The sequence below is a fragment of the Rhododendron vialii genome, chromosome 11a, assembly GCF_030253575.1.
Source record: "Rhododendron vialii isolate Sample 1 chromosome 11a, ASM3025357v1".
NCBI classification, from domain to species: domain Eukaryota; kingdom Viridiplantae; phylum Streptophyta; class Magnoliopsida; order Ericales; family Ericaceae; genus Rhododendron; species Rhododendron vialii.
The window spans coordinates 19,678,239-19,695,941 of record NC_080567.1 but is presented as its reverse complement, the minus strand read 5'-3'; the positions used below and the strand labels follow the sequence as shown (position 1 = coordinate 19,695,941).

Genomic DNA, 17,703 nt, shown 5'->3' with positions numbered 1-17,703 from the left:
GAACATTGCGGGTAGAGAAAACATGTCCAGCGGGTCACCCTTGGTTAAAAATTGATACTCAATCAGGGTTGGATCCCATTCCCACTCTAGAACTTCTTGAGGGATCTGGTAGTCATTGTTTTGCCCTTCAAACATCATGTATAGAGAAAACCCATCAAGGGGGTCAGCGTAAACATTCTGCCAATCAACTTCCCATGCAGACCCGAATGGTGATTCAGCATCCCTCTGGAAACTGGCTGCTTTGAATTCCTCCCAATTAGAAATGAGATCTCCCCATGTGTTTTCCTAATCCCCCAAGAAGCAAAGAGAAATTTCTTCAGAAATTGTCACAGCCGGCTTAGGCTCGGTATCGGGGGTAATGAAAAGGGTTGGGTCAAAATCTTGGGTGGTTTTGTCCGGTGTTAAGGTGATTTGGTTAATACGAAAAGGGGTATTGTATTGTGGTAAGGGGTTTGAAACGGTATTCAGTTTATCTGGAGGAGGGGTTTCAATCACCTTATTGTCGATGAGGTTTTGGATCTCATGACGAAGGCGAATGCAGTTATCGGTGGTATGGCTAGGCATCTGATGAAATTCACAACAAACACTTTGGTTTAGGTTTGGTGGAATAGTTTGTGGTGGTGGGAGAGGTTTCAGTGCCCGGGCTTCTACGAGTTTCTTGAGTAAAGTAGATCTAGGGGTGCTGAATTGGGTAAAAGCTCGATTCTGGGATTTTGGTTTTTCAGAGATCTAGTTAACTTCTACGGGCTTGGCTGAAGAAGTTCCGGCCTGATTGGTATTTCTGAAGAGGTCATTGCTGTTACCAGTGTACGCTTTTTTGGACTTCGATCCTGCTTCCTTCTTTTCCAAAGTACCATCCTGTAAGGCTTCTTCCACAGCCAATTCAGAGTCATAGAAAGTCTCGAAATTTGGTGCGGTCTGAGAAACAACCATGTATGGGGCAAAGGAACTTGGCAGGTTCTTTGTTATGATTCGTATCTGTTCCTTAAGATCCGGCTTGTTTTGCATTTGTGCAGCCTTCGCTGTCCAACGTTTTACAAAATCGGCAAAGCTTTCTTCTCGCCCATCTTAGTACTCTCCAGCTCTCTCGTGGTCATTTTTAGATCAACATTGAAATCATATTGAGCTACGAAGGCCGTCCCATTATCTTCCCAAGTCCTTTTCTTAGATGGCTCGAGGGTGAAGAACCATTGCAAGGCTGGCCCGGACAGAGACTCATGGAATAGTTGTGCCATGGCTTCCTTTTCAATCCCTCGCATGGTAAGGGATCCAACATGTAACACCATTTTTAATTGAGGTGCTTAAATGTTATATTTAATAACCTAAAGGGCTGGAGTACAATTTTTCTTTAAGATGGTGCATGTGTGCCGTGTGTGTTGTGTGGTGTTGAGTGTGTGTGTGTGTTCTTTTAAAACAAAAAACAAAAAAAATAAGAAAACCCATCAGGTTGTTCCAACGTGAGAGAGAGAGAGAGAGAGAGAGGGAGAGAGAGAGAGAGATCAGCCGTGAGGAGAGAAAGAAGAAGAAGAAGGAAGAAAGGGATTAAGGGTTTTGAAGCTTAATTAGGTAATTTACATCTCTTTTAAGTATTGAATTTCCTATTTCTCATGCTATGTTTTTTGTTCTGCATCTAGTTAGAGCTGGATTGAATCCATAGCAGAAGGTTTTTGAGCTTGGAGTTGAGTTTATTCCTGAAAATTCGTGTATAACATATGAATATGCATAACTATGATTTGAGCAGAGTTGAGTCTGTCCTGTTTTTGACGAATTTTTACCATTGACATACCGATCATGTTATTTTCTGGTATTTTTACTGTAGATGCGTCTTTGTGTGTAGTTTATGCTGTAAAAAGTTCAGAATTTTCTGAGAAACCTGGAAAAAGATAAAAATCTTGAACCGGACTGCAGTCAGATTCGCGTCTGTGCTGACAGCCCCGACACATGTTGGAAAAACGGGCATAACTTCTTGCTCGGGTATCGGTTTTAGGCACCGTTTCTTGATTCCGAAACTAGACTTGTATATCTTTCTGAATCTGTAAAGATTGTGCCTTAGTTTGGTCTGAGCAAATTCAGTATTGGTTCCGAAGTTAATAGTTTGGTGATTCTGAAATTCTGGGCAGGTTTTATAGCTGTGTTCTTCATCAGTTTTGTCATAGTTGAATATGCTTACTGACTATGGATGCTGTTGAGTCTTAAACCTTGATCAGTTGGTGTTGTTTTTGCGTTGGAAATATTGGAAAAGATTGAGTGTGTGATTTTTAATGAGCATTCGATCGCAGGCTGTTCTGCTGGGTCTGTAGTTTCTGTTTTAGATGTGTAATTTCAATTGAGCATATCTTAGTCATTCGGAGTCCAATTTGGGCAAATTTTATATCTAGATTGATGTACTAGAAGCCTTCTTGCTAGTGGTGGTGGTTTTGTAGTATTCTTTGAAACCTATAGAATTCTATAGTCAGAAATCAATCAGTGGTTCTGTTGATAATGTGTGAAATTGTGGAATTCTTGGTTTTGGGTACGAATTGGTGAATTTACTTTTGTTCGGCATACGTTAAATAGTTGAATTGATGCAGAACATTGTTAATGCATTTGTTAAAGCCTTAAAAGTATTTCTATACTAAAATGTTTGGCTTGTGGATAGGTGACGAGTCGGTGAATCAAGGAGCACCGAAACCATAGTTGTACTTTCTTTTGGAGTACGAGGTAAGTGTTTGATTCATAAATGTTATTCTATATTGAATTGAACTTGATTGTTGGCTTAGTGCCCGGTGATTGGCTTTATGCCATATGGCTTTATGCCTTAAACTATTGGCTGTGTGCCCGGTGATTGGCTTAATGCCAAAAGGCTTTATGCCTTAAATTATTGGCTTTGTGCCCGGTGTTGCTTTTAATTGCTTGGTTCACTATTTGACTGGTTGAAATATATCTTTTAGCTGCACCTTTAATATGGAATTGCATCCATGTCTCATAACACTCCTGGATTCCATTTTGGAATCCAGTTTTGCAGGCGTTGTAGATATCCACTGCTGATCGTCGTGGGGTTGTACGCTCGCTCAGGGTAGCATGTTGGGAAGGCTGGACTAGTTTTGGCAAAATTTTGTAGATAGGGATGTAGTTGCAGCCTATGTTCATATTTGGTTTATTGTATAGTTTAATGCTTTCTTAAGACTTCCGCTGTATTTGTAAGAACGTTAAGTTTTGCGTTATCAATAAAATGGTTGTTGGTTAATTTAGTTGCTAAAACTTGAGTTATAGAAATGGGTTGGTGGTTGATGTTGCACCCTCACGTCGGTTTAGGCTCATTTGAGTGCTGGCCCGGGGTGGGGTGTGACACAACATACCCCTGAAGATGTGCCTTTAGATCACCGGTGCCGTTAAACTTTGCAAAGTCCACACCTTTGAACTTTTCTGGCAATTTGGCGTTCGGGAATAAGCATAGTTTATTCATGTCGACCTCTCCTTTCCCAAGTTGCCTGGTTTCTTGAACAGACTCCTCTAGCTTGCAGATCTTGTCAACGAAAGCGGCCATCTTAGGATCCATTGTTTGCGTTTCTTCTTTGGGCTGCTCTAGTTGTGGTGGAGATTTGGTTTGAAGCTTATCACTAATTTCTTGCATGGCCTCTATCACCATGATTATGTCATTCTTCATGGACACGACGGAAGCCTTGAGCTGTGCATCGACATTGGCAATGAACTGTTTAAATTGAGTATCTAAGGCGACCATGTTTTGCTTAAGCTCCTTTACCTTATCTTATTGGTCAGCCATTGGTAAGGGGTTTTCAAGTGGTATTTCTGCTAACGGTTCTTGTGGTGTTTCTATTGATGGTTGCTCCTCCTATACTACCTGAACCTCAACCAATTGAGTGCCTTCCAGGGTGTCTTTGCGAACCAGTCTTAGGAGGGGGTGAAACCAATTGGGTACAGTTTCTTCTCATAGGCGATCAATGTTTCAGAACTGGCAGCAAAGCAAGAGGGAAAAGTCATGACTCATCACGGGTACGTAGCCTACCCTTTCTCGTGCCCTCTAGAAACTAGGCCTTAGACCTACCGTGATCCGAACCTCACTTAAGGTGTTCGCACAAAAGATTTTCGACAATCCGGGTAGGTGCTGTCAAACAGGTTAAATTTCGAATGTTTCGGAACCAGAGCCAATCTCCTTACCTTGACCATCAGAGGTAGAGCAATATGATTGCTGGAATCCAAATACGTACACACTTAAGGTTAGTCCTAGACCAGGGGAGCCGTTCGAGCACGGCAAACACCAAAGGTATCTCAAACTCCATGGATTTAAAGTCTCCTAGACTGATCGAATCGTAAGGGAGCCCTACCCTCTAGCCTATAGAATGCAATGATGCACGAATGATATGTATAGACAGAAATGAAAAGCACATAAACAGGATATATCACATAAGTCCTAACCACGGGTTTCTGTCTTAGTTGGGATGGTTCTATGCTTATGTACAAGTGCAAAGGTCGGTTTTGGTCTCAAAAGGGTTCCCCGGACTAGAACCAAGATGTACTCCCCATGTCAAGTGTATTGCAAGACAGTGGTCGAACAACACGATGGCTCATCATCATCGAGGGTTGCAAGGCATTTCGGGAAAGCTTGTCACCGATAAACTAGGCAAGATTGCCGAAACACACTGGCGAGACTTGTGCGGTGCAGAGTGTATAGGATAAAAGAGCTTTATTTTTCAAAAGATATAAAAAATTCCCTATCGAAAATGTTTTTCAAGCTTGGCTCATTTTATTAATCAAAATACTTTGGAGAAAACCACATAAGCGAACAATAGTAAAAGTCTCACTTCGGATTGGTCGGATGTAAAATCCTGTTACGTCACCATTCCGTTCTTCAGTAGCATGGAGCATACTGTTTTGACAGACTTTTACAATATTGTTCATTTGTGTATTAATTTCCAAACCTTTGATTAATGCTAAGTCCCCAGCAGGGTCGCCACTATGGGCTCCCTGACCGGCGCGCGCCCGAGAGAGTTGGCACCTGGATTTTTGAGATGGATGATCCGAGAAACCGATAACTCGTTTGAAAAAGGCTTTTGGTCTAGCGAAAAACGTCGAGACTTTGGGTCCGGGAGCCATGTTACGAATGGGGAAGGTTTTGTTGAAAAACACCACACTCGCCTAGTGAAACCGGTCTCTACTAAACATTTGCAAAAGAGAAAATTTTCATGAATCTTTTGGAAAATAGAGCTCTTTAATAAACAAGTAAGAGGGGAAGAGACATGGGAAATATATCACATTGACGTGTACATGGTGCTATCTGTATAGAGGTGATAAAGATGATGCAGTGCATAAAAGAAAAGGGAAGCTTCTGGACAAACTGTCTGGACCACTATGATCTCCTTCACGGCATACTGTAATGCCGCGCACGGCTTTACAATATGTCGTGCGGGGTATCTGTTCTGTTATCAGACTGTCATCAGCTCTTAGAATATTACGTGCAACATTTTTTTTTGAGAGGCATCCGAAGATTCTCAGTCATTGGATCACCTTAGGACAGTACCACTTCAACAAGTCATGGGCGTAAAACAACTTTTAGTACGTTTAACCGCTTGAGATAGTCAAGAAAACCTTGTTTATAAAATGGAACATGGCTTGTAGATATGGTCTTATTATCAAGACACTGATGACTGGTTCCTCAACAACAAGAATAGGCCTTATAAAAGATAGCTTTGGTTCAAACAGTTTAAAGAAGAAAACAATAGCTGATGAAGGGTCGTGCGTCTGAACACACTATGCCACGCGACGCATCGAAACGCCGCGCGGTGTGGTGCCTTCAGGACCATGGCAGCTTTATTTTCTAAAAATAATTTTTAAGTCAAAACTTAACCAAATGGGGTTAAGCCTGATAGCATAAAAAGTTCCCTCAAGGTCAGGACTGAGCCTAACCCAAGAAAACTTAGTTTTTACCTTTGATCTTGAGCTTGGACGAGGACGGATGACAGTGGATGGGCGTCAGGACGGTCAGTTGAGAAAAGAGAGGTGTGGATGTGCGTAGTAGATGGGTATATTGGGTAGTTGGGATCTTAAAGTGAGTAAAGGGACTCACTTTTAATGGTGAGGAGAAAAATGGAGGACTTTGAGAAAGGAGAAGCCCAGAGAATGTTTTTGGAGCAAACTTTCTCAAGACTTGGAAGTAAGGAATGGATGTGAAAGCATGATAAGAGAGAAAGAGAGTTCAAGGCCCCATTCCCTTGAGTGGAGGGGTATATTTATAGGCAAGAGCCAAGGATTTTAAATTCAAATGGTGGAGGTATTTTCTGGGTGGGTCAGAAGTGCTTTTTCAGCTTAGCCAACTTGTAGCTGTGGCTCAAGTGGGTGTGGCCGACAGCTAGCTGAGCCAGTCAGAACTTTATCTAAAATGCCGTGCGGTTAACCTCATGACCTCGTGCAGCATAGTGAATTCTATTATGTCGTGCAGTGTAGAAGTATTCCGCGTGGTATTCTAGGTCCAGTCCAGGGCTTTTGGGCTTTTGGCCTGGGCTTTGGAGTTTGGGCTGAAGGAGTCCTTTATCCAAGCTCTCAAAGGTATTGTTTCCTTTATTTCATCATCGGGATGTTCAAAGACCCTTCGAGGTCCGGATTGGAGTGTACAGTGAATTTTTCATGTTGTTCTGCTTGTATCGGCATCTTTTCAAGAGCATTATTCCAGCTTTAATAATTAGTTCAAAACAATTCAGAAATCCAACGTATCCTACGATGTGTCTAAAATAAGTAGGGACGGGTAGTTTCCGAGCTCAAAAGTCACCTGATTGCTATGGAGTTGTATTTATTTTTCACATGCTTTGTACAAAAATTACTATTTGTTGAAATGCTTCTTGAAGTACCCAGTTGAGCTAAATAATGAACCATTCATAAGGTATACGGTCTACCACAGTAGTGAACTTACGAAAAATACAAGCTTTCATATATTTCCTCCCAATTGAAGCGTTTATATTGATCGTGCGAAAATCAATCGGATAGCAACCGCAGTGAATGGAGATATAATTTGAGTGGTTGACGATTTTTTTAATTTGGTCGACAGATGCTCAATTTTATTCTTTGCAGGAATGTAGGAGTCATATGAATGCATATCAAGCTTTGGTTCAACTGACGTATTAGCGGATTGCAAGTTAGAGATCAAAGAGAGTTTTCCTTGGCATTTATTGGTGTTATCTTATTTGCTTCAATCATGGCCGAGATACTGCTACGAAAACTTGACCTTTATTTGAACTTATTTATCACACCACGGAGTTCGTTGAAGGTGATATTCAGAAGGTTCTGATCGTACAATTTTGTGTTTTTTTGACTTTAGTAAACTGTTTTGGAAGTTCTAAGCTGTTTTGGAGATGCCAAGTGTTGTATAAGATGTACTATTTTTGTAAGTGAAACTCTTCACTCACGAGCATCCAGTCAGTTCCATGTAAAAAAATATATTTTAGTTGAGTTGGTGGTTTAGTTTTATCAATGCTTGCGACTAGAAATTGCGCAACAATGCTAGGAGCGTATAGCATTCGCCAAAACAAGGATTTTTAGGGGCTTTTTGGTTATGATGCGAAAATTGGCTCCGAGTAAAATACAAGTTGTTTGGGCTAACTTCTTTGTCTCCATGGTCAAGGCAAAGTGTTTGCTTCCTCAAAAAATTCAAAACATCTTAAATTTGCATTTAGCCCGAAAATCCTTTCGAGGAGTTTGTCCGAACTTAGCCAAAGTGTAGTTTGTCCACTTGGCAACATCTCTCATTCCCTCTATATGACCATTTGCATACAACGAGGTACAAAACATGACGATTGACGGGGCAGGAATGGCCATAATTTGTGCAAATATGTACTCTCACGCGATCCGTCTCCATCATTGCATATGGAAGAAAGAGAGTCGACGATTTTTTTTCTTTGTTTTGTAGTAAAATAACTTAATCTTTGAATTAAATAATTTTTGTGGTCCTAATCTTGATAGGAACCCCAATTAACTAGGGAGGTCATCCAATGAGATGGTAGACTCTCGTGATCTTTTTCTCTTCTTAAAAAAAATACTTTTGATAGACAGAGCCTGGGTTTTTTTTTTTTTTTTATCAAATTTTGATAGATATAGACTGGTTTTTTTTATTATTATCAAATTTTCAGTTAATATTTTATATAATTCGTCAGTCTTCACTGCAGGGAAATATTACTGAATTACTAATATTCTTAATTTCTGATCAAACTCCATAATTGTATTGTACAAAAATGCTTTGATTTCTGTAATGACTCTTTGAAACCGTTATCCAACACATTTCTATACTTGGTGAGTTGGTGGTTTTGGTGCACCGTCTTGTGGTGCACCAACAACACCCTTATCCACCACATATTTTTGGAAGCCCTAGTACTTAGTGTGTGAACATAGGCGTGCGGCTCCATAGCCAAGGCTAGGTGGTCAATTGAGTTCACCGTACGATTTTTTTTTTATTTTACATGTGGTAATTTTATATCATGCTTCGTTTGAACACTTACTCTATATTATAAAAGACCCATCAATCCAAGTAATTCACATTGAATATTTAATACATTAGCCCAAAATAATAAGGTAAACACTCGTAATTAAGAATTTAAAAAATTAGAGGAAAAAAGGATCTTTTGGATTTGGTATCATGCTTTGCCTTCTCTCTAATGACAATCACTCATATCTCAAAAAATAAGAGCATAAGCCAAAAAAAAAAATAGTGCAAACTTTTTCGCCATGCATAGGATTTCCTACAAAAGAATATTAGTGTATTTATGCACCAGTTTAGTCTTTCTTGGCTCAAAATATTAAAATTCACTGTGAATAGTTGTCCCATCTTATGCATTTTTGTATTTTTTGGTCACATTATTAGCACTGATGTATAAAAATTTGGGTGTATATAACTGGTTAATAGAGCCAGTAGATTTATTAAGGTGATTTTTAACATCTTGTTTAAAATTCATGGAGCGCCCATTATATTTGAACCCTGAAAAAATGTGTGGTAAATATAGGCGTTAAGGTACCACGCGATGGTGCCGTAATACCATCGAATAATTACTCTTGTTTTTTACTAACAACCCTCCATTAATTATTTTTTAATAATTTTATGATTCCCACAACAACCCACTGAGTCTTTCAGTGATTGATTCGGTCTTTTCTCATCCACTTTCCTATATCTTATTTTCCTTAAAATTCCATCGTTCTTCTTATCTGCTTTTCCAAACAAGACCAAAAAAAAAAAAAAATTATATATATCACTTTCTTTGTCGACAATAAAATAAGGAAATTGATATTCGTGCTCCACTTTTTACTGATAACGCTCCATTTTGTTCATGAAGTGACTAATAACTTTCACGTTAAAATTGAAGCACCATCAGTAAAATATAGAGCGCGAAAATCAGATTCCTAACGTTTTCTCATCTTCAGTTGGAGTATTATATTCCACAAGGACATGCTTTGAACGGTATGCAAATCAACCCCTCTTGTATTTTCTTGGTGAAAATTATTTAAGTGAGACTTTTATGTGATAAAGTAGGTGACTCTAATCCTGACCAAGTGATTTTGGCTTGGAACTTAGATGTTTGTTTTATCTTAAGATTTCAGGTTCAATTTTCTTTGTCAATAATTCTCGGGGTCAGCTCATCCCCATGCGTAAGCGTGTGAAACGGCGGTTTTGGAAGGGACTATAAGAATTCGTCTGAGGTGCGAACAAGCTGACTCGGGACATCTTACATTACCAACAAACAAACAAACAAAAAGTAGGCGACTCTGTGACTTCCAAGTCTACTTTCACTTTTCCAAGTTCAAACTTTACGAGGAGGCAGTTCGTAAAACTCTCCTTGTCCTTACAAATTAGGACTATGCATCTGGAATATGGCATGATTAAAGTGATAAAATTTGATTTTGGTGTTCTACTTTTGTACGCATGCTATTTTGTACATTAAGTTATTAGTAACTTCACGTTATAAGTGGGCCTGAGTACAAAAGTGGAGCGCCAAAATAAAAACCATGATAAAATAATGTTTTGTTCTTTTTATGCTTCCAAAAAGGGGACAAAAATCAAACAATAAATTTTTTCTTTATATTGTGAATTTGTAATTTGGGCAAGTCTGAATTTCTTGGGGTCTTGTTTGGATTCTAATTAATTTCAAATTTGAACCTTTTGCAACAAGTAGTGTACTTTTTATTTTGGGGAGTGATTGTGCCACTCCCCAAATTGTTAACGGCAGGGGAGTGCCAAAATCAATATGGATTGATTTTGGCACTTCCCAATTTGTTAACTTTTGGGGAGTGCCAAAATCAACATTCAAATTGTTAACTTTTGGGCAGTGACAAAATCAATATGAATTGATTCTAGGGAGTGCTGTTAACAATTTGGGAAGTGACAAAATCACTCTCCTTTGTTTTACTAGATTGATATTAGATTTATAGCTACTCCAGATAAAATTATCTTCTACTTTTATTGCAAACACCTTTGTACAATGTTTTTGGCTCCATACCAGAAAGGAAGCAAAAAATTACTATACGTGATAAGTATTTACAACAACACTTTCAACGCAACCTCTATTCTACTATTTGAAATCTCTCTGTTACCTAAATCCTAATCTAAAAACACAAATCGCACCAAAATTTCACTATTCTTCTTTTCTCGATGAAAGTTAACATTGTTGGTTGTTGTTAGTGAGATTTGGACCCCTGTTAAATCCATGTAAATATATAGTGCCAACCACGTGACTATCACTCAACTTGAGTCCCGTCAACAATCTTTCTTAATTACCGTACTTTTTTAGTCTTCATAAGTTATGGGAAACATTATTCCATCAAGGACAAGCCCAATTGCCTAACCATTATAAACTTAGAAATGATGGCTATGCCAACCTCATTTGACTCCCATAGGGTTAGCAGGTATTCCACGCCTCCAAACACCAAATTAACTACCCTTCTTTTGCCCCCTTTCTTTTTGGCCCACAAAAGAAATGAAATAGATGGTTCACATTGGACTTCCAAGTCTTTGATATTTCACCATTCTAGATGCCTTTATAACTTTTCCACAAGTACTGAGAATACATTCATTCACCCAAGGGAATACACGTGAACATGATTACATTGGAGATAATTCAGGTTAACTAACATCACAGGCTAGAAATATGGAGTCACGACGGTGTAGCACACACTCGTAGTGCATTGGTGCAAATCTCTTATCCTAAAAAATAGTACTTAAATTTTGAAAACCATAAGCCTTATAGACCAATTTAAGCCTATGTTTGAGACTTTGTAGATAGAAAAGACAATTGATGCGAAATTAGCAAGTGGGAGAGAAATTTTGGGGGAAGTAATTGTTTTGTTCTGTCTTGTTTTTCAAAGAAAGAAAAGAAAGGAAAATTGATCGATTATTCATTTTTTGAGCTCATTGAAAAGAGGAAAGAATACAGAAAGGTAACTTATGTAAGGTAACAAAGAAAATGCTGAATCTTTGTGGCCTTTTGCTTGTCACAATCTTTGTGGCCTATACTTGGTCTCTTCTCGATGTACCATTTGTCGGGTTTTAAATAAAATTTTGTTGCTCGCCTATTAAAAAAAAAACAATGAAAATGCTGAATGAAAAATCAATAAAAGAAGTTAACTTTTGTTCTCATTTTGCCCTAAACTTTTTCTCTCTCCAAAAATAGCTAGGAACCAATCAAAGAAAGGAAAATTGCTCTCCCTTTTTGTGTTTCTTTACATTTCGAAGCATGATTTTTTCCATTGTTCAATTACTTATTTGCATAAAATAATTTTCTATAAGCAAGACACAAAATAATCAGAATAAGAGCAAGAATTGCCAAACATGTCACAAGTTATAATTAATTGCATAAAAGTTGGGCCAAATAACTATCAGTGGAACAATTAGTTGCGGTTGAGATTTCAAAACACGACGTAATTCATTGAAACTGTATCATAATCTATCCTTTAAGTCTATGAATTTCAATTTCAGCCAACCGCATTTCGAGCCTATTCAAGGGCTCCGTTGATGATCTGAACTGTTACTTTTTAATCAATTTACTTAGATTATTCATCAAAAAATCTAATTGGTCTAAAAGGAAAGTACGAAGTAAACGATACTATGTTACTTAACAAATACAATTGGATTTAATTTTATCATGAATAATCCGCACATGTGGACTAATAGAGAAGGATGGATCGAAAAATAATCAACACGTAAGCACACTTAAGTTAAGGGGGTTTTTTTTTTTTTTTTGTTGGTAAATGGAGATTTTATACCAAAAGCAGACCTTACAAAATGTCAAAATACATCAAAGGCATTAATCCCTAAGCAAAACAAACAAACTAGCAGCTATACAACATTTTACAAAGAATTAGGCCCTAATCAACAGTATATGGATATGGGGCCAGTTCCATGCATGAACACATTGAAAAACACATCATTTGTGTTAGTTTTGCGTGGAATCCATTTTGGAGTCTAACGTAAATGATCGAAACCGTTTAATTTATTAGAACATGTTTTTAAGAGTTTTCGTAAAAGATCAACTCATTTGGCTATCAGCAAAGACTTGATTGGTATTTGTCCCTAAATTTGTCAGGATAAAAACTTAATGAATTGATCAAGCAGATCAAGATATCTAAATAAGTTGATTTTTTATGAGAACTGGTGAAAATATGTTTTAAGCAAATTGAATGGCTCCGACTCCGATTATTTGCGTGGGACTCCGATTCCCCATATATATTTTTATACCACGGATCCTATAAGGGATCCCTTATTTTAATAAAATGCGAATGTCTCATTTTCCGATCAAATTTCGATGATCCGAACCGTTCAATGTGTTCAAATTGTGATTTTAACGGTCCTCACAAGAAATCAACAAAAAAAAAAAAAGAGTCCAGGTAGTGCTTCATCCGAGCAGTTTTCATTGAACGGTTCAATAAGACCGTAGAGAGAGAGACATTACATTAGCCTCCATAATGTCACGTGGTCAAACAAGCCCCTCGTAGTTTGAAAATTGGCAACATCACAGTGAGCAGTACCAGATCCAAAGGCACAATCCTTGCATCTGATGTGTTTGATGCACTCCCTCCTTTTCATCATCCCTATAGGAATAGTATATCATTTTTTTTTGTCTTCATTGCATCTAAACTAAGGGAAATACCATTTCATTGATTGCTAAGTAATTTTATTGGGAAATTTATAGAAATGGTCCTCCTAGTTTCATTCGAGTCTTATTTTCGTCCTCCAAGTATCAATTACAACTCTTTTAACCTTCAAGTTTGGTTTTTTACCAAATTGGTCCAATTGATAACTTTTATCAGCCAAATTGAATGGAAAAAATCTAATTGATGGCAATTTGCAAGTTGCAGTTCGTACCAAGTTGGTCCAATTGATGACGTCTTCCCTCAATCTAATTTTTTCCATCCAATTTGGCTGACAAACGTTATCAATTGGATCAACTTGGTACGAAAACCAAACTTAAAGGTCCAAAAAAGTTGTAATTGATACTTGGAGGATGAAAATGAGACTCGAATGAAACTAGGAGGACCATTTCTATAAATTTCCCAATTTTATTTGAACCCAAAAAAAATCTCTCTAATTCCTTTTTTTCCACGCCATTTCAGAATTGAACCTAAAATGTCATCATCTTCAAATGGTGTATTCACTGTAAAATCTGCTTATTGCTTGGAAAAAGAGAGCTTGATCAATGAGCTGGATAATCACGGAGCTCAAACTAGTTCTGCTAATGTGATGGCACTGATTTGGAAGAAGATATGGGGCTTGCCTATCCACCCAAAGATCAAATTTTTTGCTTGGAAGTGTTTCAATGAAGCTCTAGCAACCAACTCAGCCCTAACCGCTAAGAAGGTCCGTTCTGATCCAATTTGCTCACTGTGTGGAAATGCGGAGGAATCTATTTGTCATTTGTTGTTCCGATGTGATTTTGCTTCAAAAGTGTGGATTCTTTCACCTTTTCGTCTTAGACCTGAGGAGCTTGAAAACTGTAGACATATGTCTGACTGGTGGCATTGTATTTGCGATCGTATCCGTTTAGCTCATCTCCCCTTTTCAACATTGGGTCTTGGCCTTTCATATTGCTGGTGGATTTGGAAAACTCGAAACGATTTGGTGTTTAATGGTACAAGTTGGCCTGCGGAGGCAGTTAATGGAAAGGCACAAGCCGATTTTTTTGAGTTTCTAGAGGCTAATGTCAAGCCTTCCCCTACTCAAGTGGCTTCTTCAAATCCTGAGACTTTGGTTTGGAAGAGACCTGAGGAAGGCATGATAAAAATTAATGTTGATGCAGCGGTATCAAAGGCAACGAGCACTATTGGCATAGGAGCAATTGCTCGGAATGCGAACGGCTCCATTTTGGGAATCTTTATTAAGTCATATGAAGGTCTCACCTCTCCACGGCTTGCGGAGGCTATGGCAATTAGAAATGGAATGAATTTGGGTGTTGCTCTGAATGTAGGACGTGTTCTTATTGAATCGGATGTGGAATCGATTGTCCGAAGCTATTCCATGTCAAAAAATCCACCCTCTGATATTGCAGTTTTGGTACAAGATTGTTTAGCTTTGAAGGATTCGTTTCAGTTGTGTGATTTTAATTTTGTCAAACGTGATTGTAATAGAGCTGCACATGCTTGTGCAAAGAAAGCCCTTTCTTGTAGTTTGTCCGGTTTGTGGACAACTACCTTGCCCCTTTGGGGCTCCTTTCTCTCTGATGGTTAGGCGTTTTTCCGCCTTTCAGATTAATAAAATCTTCTCTCTTTTGTTAAAAAAAAAAACTTAACCCTAAAATTAAGTTTTTTTTTTTTTCCCCTTCAATCTACTACGGCACCACCGCCATCGACTACAAGCCGATCTATCTTGGCCAACTGCAACTTTGATCTCGTCTAGTTACTTATCGTCGATTGGAGATCACCCACCGGGTCACAAAGTAAAATATAATATAGTAAATTCACATGAATATATAGGGAAGAAAGAAAAAAAAAGAAGCTCACATCTCCTATAAAAGAAAGTGAGAAATTAATTCAATTTTCCCTAAATTGAAGTGTTTACTTACGTTACGTTACGTAATTAAGCCGTCAACCTCTAGCTTCTAGATTATTTCCACTAGGGTGTGTTTTTTTTCTCCCACACTTTTAATTAGGGTGGGCTTTGCATGTGTTGGAGGAAGTTGCTTTGAAGCAATTCTATGGAGACTAGCACATTATTCTAGATAGACTTCCAAGGCACTGCTTTACCGCTCTCTTAATTAATTTCCCCGTCCGTCTCGGCAATCTATGGTTCGGATTTTAAAAAAACTCTTTTATGGAAGAATCTGGAAAAGTTTTTTAAAATTCAAACCGTCCAAAATACTTTTGGGATGAGTTGAGAATGGCGGGAGAGCGGTAAAAGTGAATGATGGGTGTAAACCAAAAACATTTCCTCTTTGTTTTCATCTAGAACGATTACAGCAAACATGAAAACTATTTGTAATAAGGAAATCATTAACTACCATATATATATATATATATATATATATATATATACAGTTCCCATCTGGTAGGGGCGTCCGTATTTTCCTAAAATGCGGACTTTTCGTTTAAGCCGTTGGATCTCATCCAACGGTTGTGACAAAAAAGAAGAGTTCGCGGGTTAAAAGGGGACGGGTCGGGCAATATTGTGGGCGCGGGTCATAACAAATGGATCCGGTCAAACCACCCCCACAGCTTCCAAAATACGCTTCCAAAATACGCGTGACTGGAGAGAGAAGAAATCGACTGGAGAAGACGAAGACGACTGGAGAAGAAGAAATCGACTAAGAACAAGGTTTCTCTCTCTTTCCCTCTCTCTCTCTCTCTCTCTCTCTCTCTGGCTCGTTCTCTATCTCAGAAGTTAGGGGGGGTTTTTTCTTCAGATCTGCGAATAAGAACGATGAAGAAGAAGAGGACGACGACGGCGACGAAGAGAACGATTGAAGGTATTTCTCTCACTCCCTCTCTCTCTCTGGCTTCGAATCTTCATTTTTCGAGTGAGGGTTTTGCAACTTACATGTTTGATAATCTGCTTTGTTAGGGCTCGATTACAGAAGGTTCCGGCTTGATTACAGAAGATTAGGGCTCGATTACTGCTCGATTTGAAGGTCTCTCTCTCTCTCTCCAAATCTGTTCGAATCTGATTTTTTTTTTTCTGAAATTTAAAATCTGGACTTTTTTTTTTTTTTTAAAATGAACTGTTTTTTTTATCTGAGTTAGGGGTATTTTTGAAGTATGATTACAAAAAAGAGAGAGTAATATGCAGGGGCCTCTTCTAGGATGAATCACTTGATTTGAAGGTCTCTCTCGCGCTCTCTTTCACTCTCTCAGTACTTCTCAATTTGTTCTAAACCCAAAAAATTAGGGTTTCATGTTTAACTTGTGACTTGGGGATTTTGTTTGAAATAGGGTTAACACCAAAACGAAGTAGAAAAACAAGGATGACGAAGACACCCAAACGAAAAATTAGGTTTTATTGTTTTTTTTCTTTGAATGCGACGAATAGGAAGACGAAGAGTATGGGTTTTTTTTTTATTGAACGCAAAATTAGGTTAATGGGTGTATGGATCTGCTTTTGATTCTGATTTGATTCTGATTTGGGGAAATTAATTTTGCATAAGATCATTGAAATTTGATTTTGGGTGTATTATTCATAAACTGAGTCTAAGCATATGGTTTGGACCTTTCCATTCAAAAATATCAGTCTTTATTATCACCATAATTCCCTACATAATTTTTCCGGCTGGGTTTCAATTGCATGTGCCAGCTACTAGCAAATGTGTTTGGTGAGGAATTAACATGCTTCAATTAATTTTTGTTTCATTTTTTATAATTTAATTGCTCTTTTATTGATATTATCTATATTCGTGTTTCAGGATGACTTTGGAACTCGTGACAAGATGGAGATGAGTAATTTGTGTAGGAGAGAGAGAGGGAGCTGGACCTGTGCATGAGTGTATATAACTTGTGTAGAATGGCTTTGGACATGTACTTAATTTTAATTGTGGCTGTTTGGTACTCATTTGATTTGTAAATTGGAATTTGGAACTATTACTGGATTTTTGTTGACAAACAACAGTGTACAAGGGTAAGTAATTCTAGTAGGATTTGAAATTATGTTGTTCACGGCCAATGTAAGGAAGCTCTAGAACTGTATGGCAGAATGGAGACCTCGAATTCAAAAGGCACTCGGGAGTCATTTGCGAGATGGGGGATCTTTGAGTCGCAGGATGGGATTGGAGTATGGCTCCAAGGAACTCAGTTTCTTGTTTGTAGCATTCACTTCCACCAAATTGGTAAACGGCAGTAGTAGTCAAAAAGTGTGGAGAGGCTGTTAGATTTTGGTTATAAATAACATAATGAATTTTTGGGGTTTGTCGAAAAGGCGTGGGCAAGTTTTCTCTGGGCAATTTTTATCTATTTGTTTTGTTGATCAAGAAGTTCCTATTTCTCTCGAGTGAAAATGCTCAATGTCAAATAATATGCAAGTGAACCCAGCTTGGATGCTTTGTTCTTTTTTCTCCCTACTAGTAATGTGCACATGCTTTGCACGTGGAGCAGTCAAAGGGAATTTTTTTTTTTTTTATGAGCTTTAAATTCTGATAATTGTGACGAAGTTGTTCAAAGATATTTACTTAAAAAGTGTCAATTTGAATTCAAGAAACCTACAGGTATGGCTTCCATTCCAACATGGTACCATCTAAAATTTTTCGCGTTGTCTTC

General features: G+C 38.1%; 2 long non-coding RNA genes across 2 annotated transcripts; both read left to right on the top strand.

The window, feature by feature from the left end:
* The first annotated feature begins 2,565 nt into the window (after window positions 1-2,565).
* LOC131307357 (uncharacterized) lies at window positions 2,566-3,240 on the top strand. Its single transcript, XR_009194105.1, has 2 exons — window positions 2,566-2,700; window positions 2,997-3,240. It is a non-coding gene; the product is annotated as an uncharacterized LOC131307357 (long non-coding RNA).
* A 12,462-nt stretch (window positions 3,241-15,702) lies between these two features.
* On the top strand, window positions 15,703-17,094 carry LOC131307355 (uncharacterized). Its single transcript, XR_009194103.1, has 4 exons — window positions 15,703-15,775; window positions 15,864-15,926; window positions 16,022-16,088; window positions 16,857-17,094. It is a non-coding gene; the product is annotated as an uncharacterized LOC131307355 (long non-coding RNA).
* Window positions 17,095-17,703: the final 609 nt, after the last annotated feature.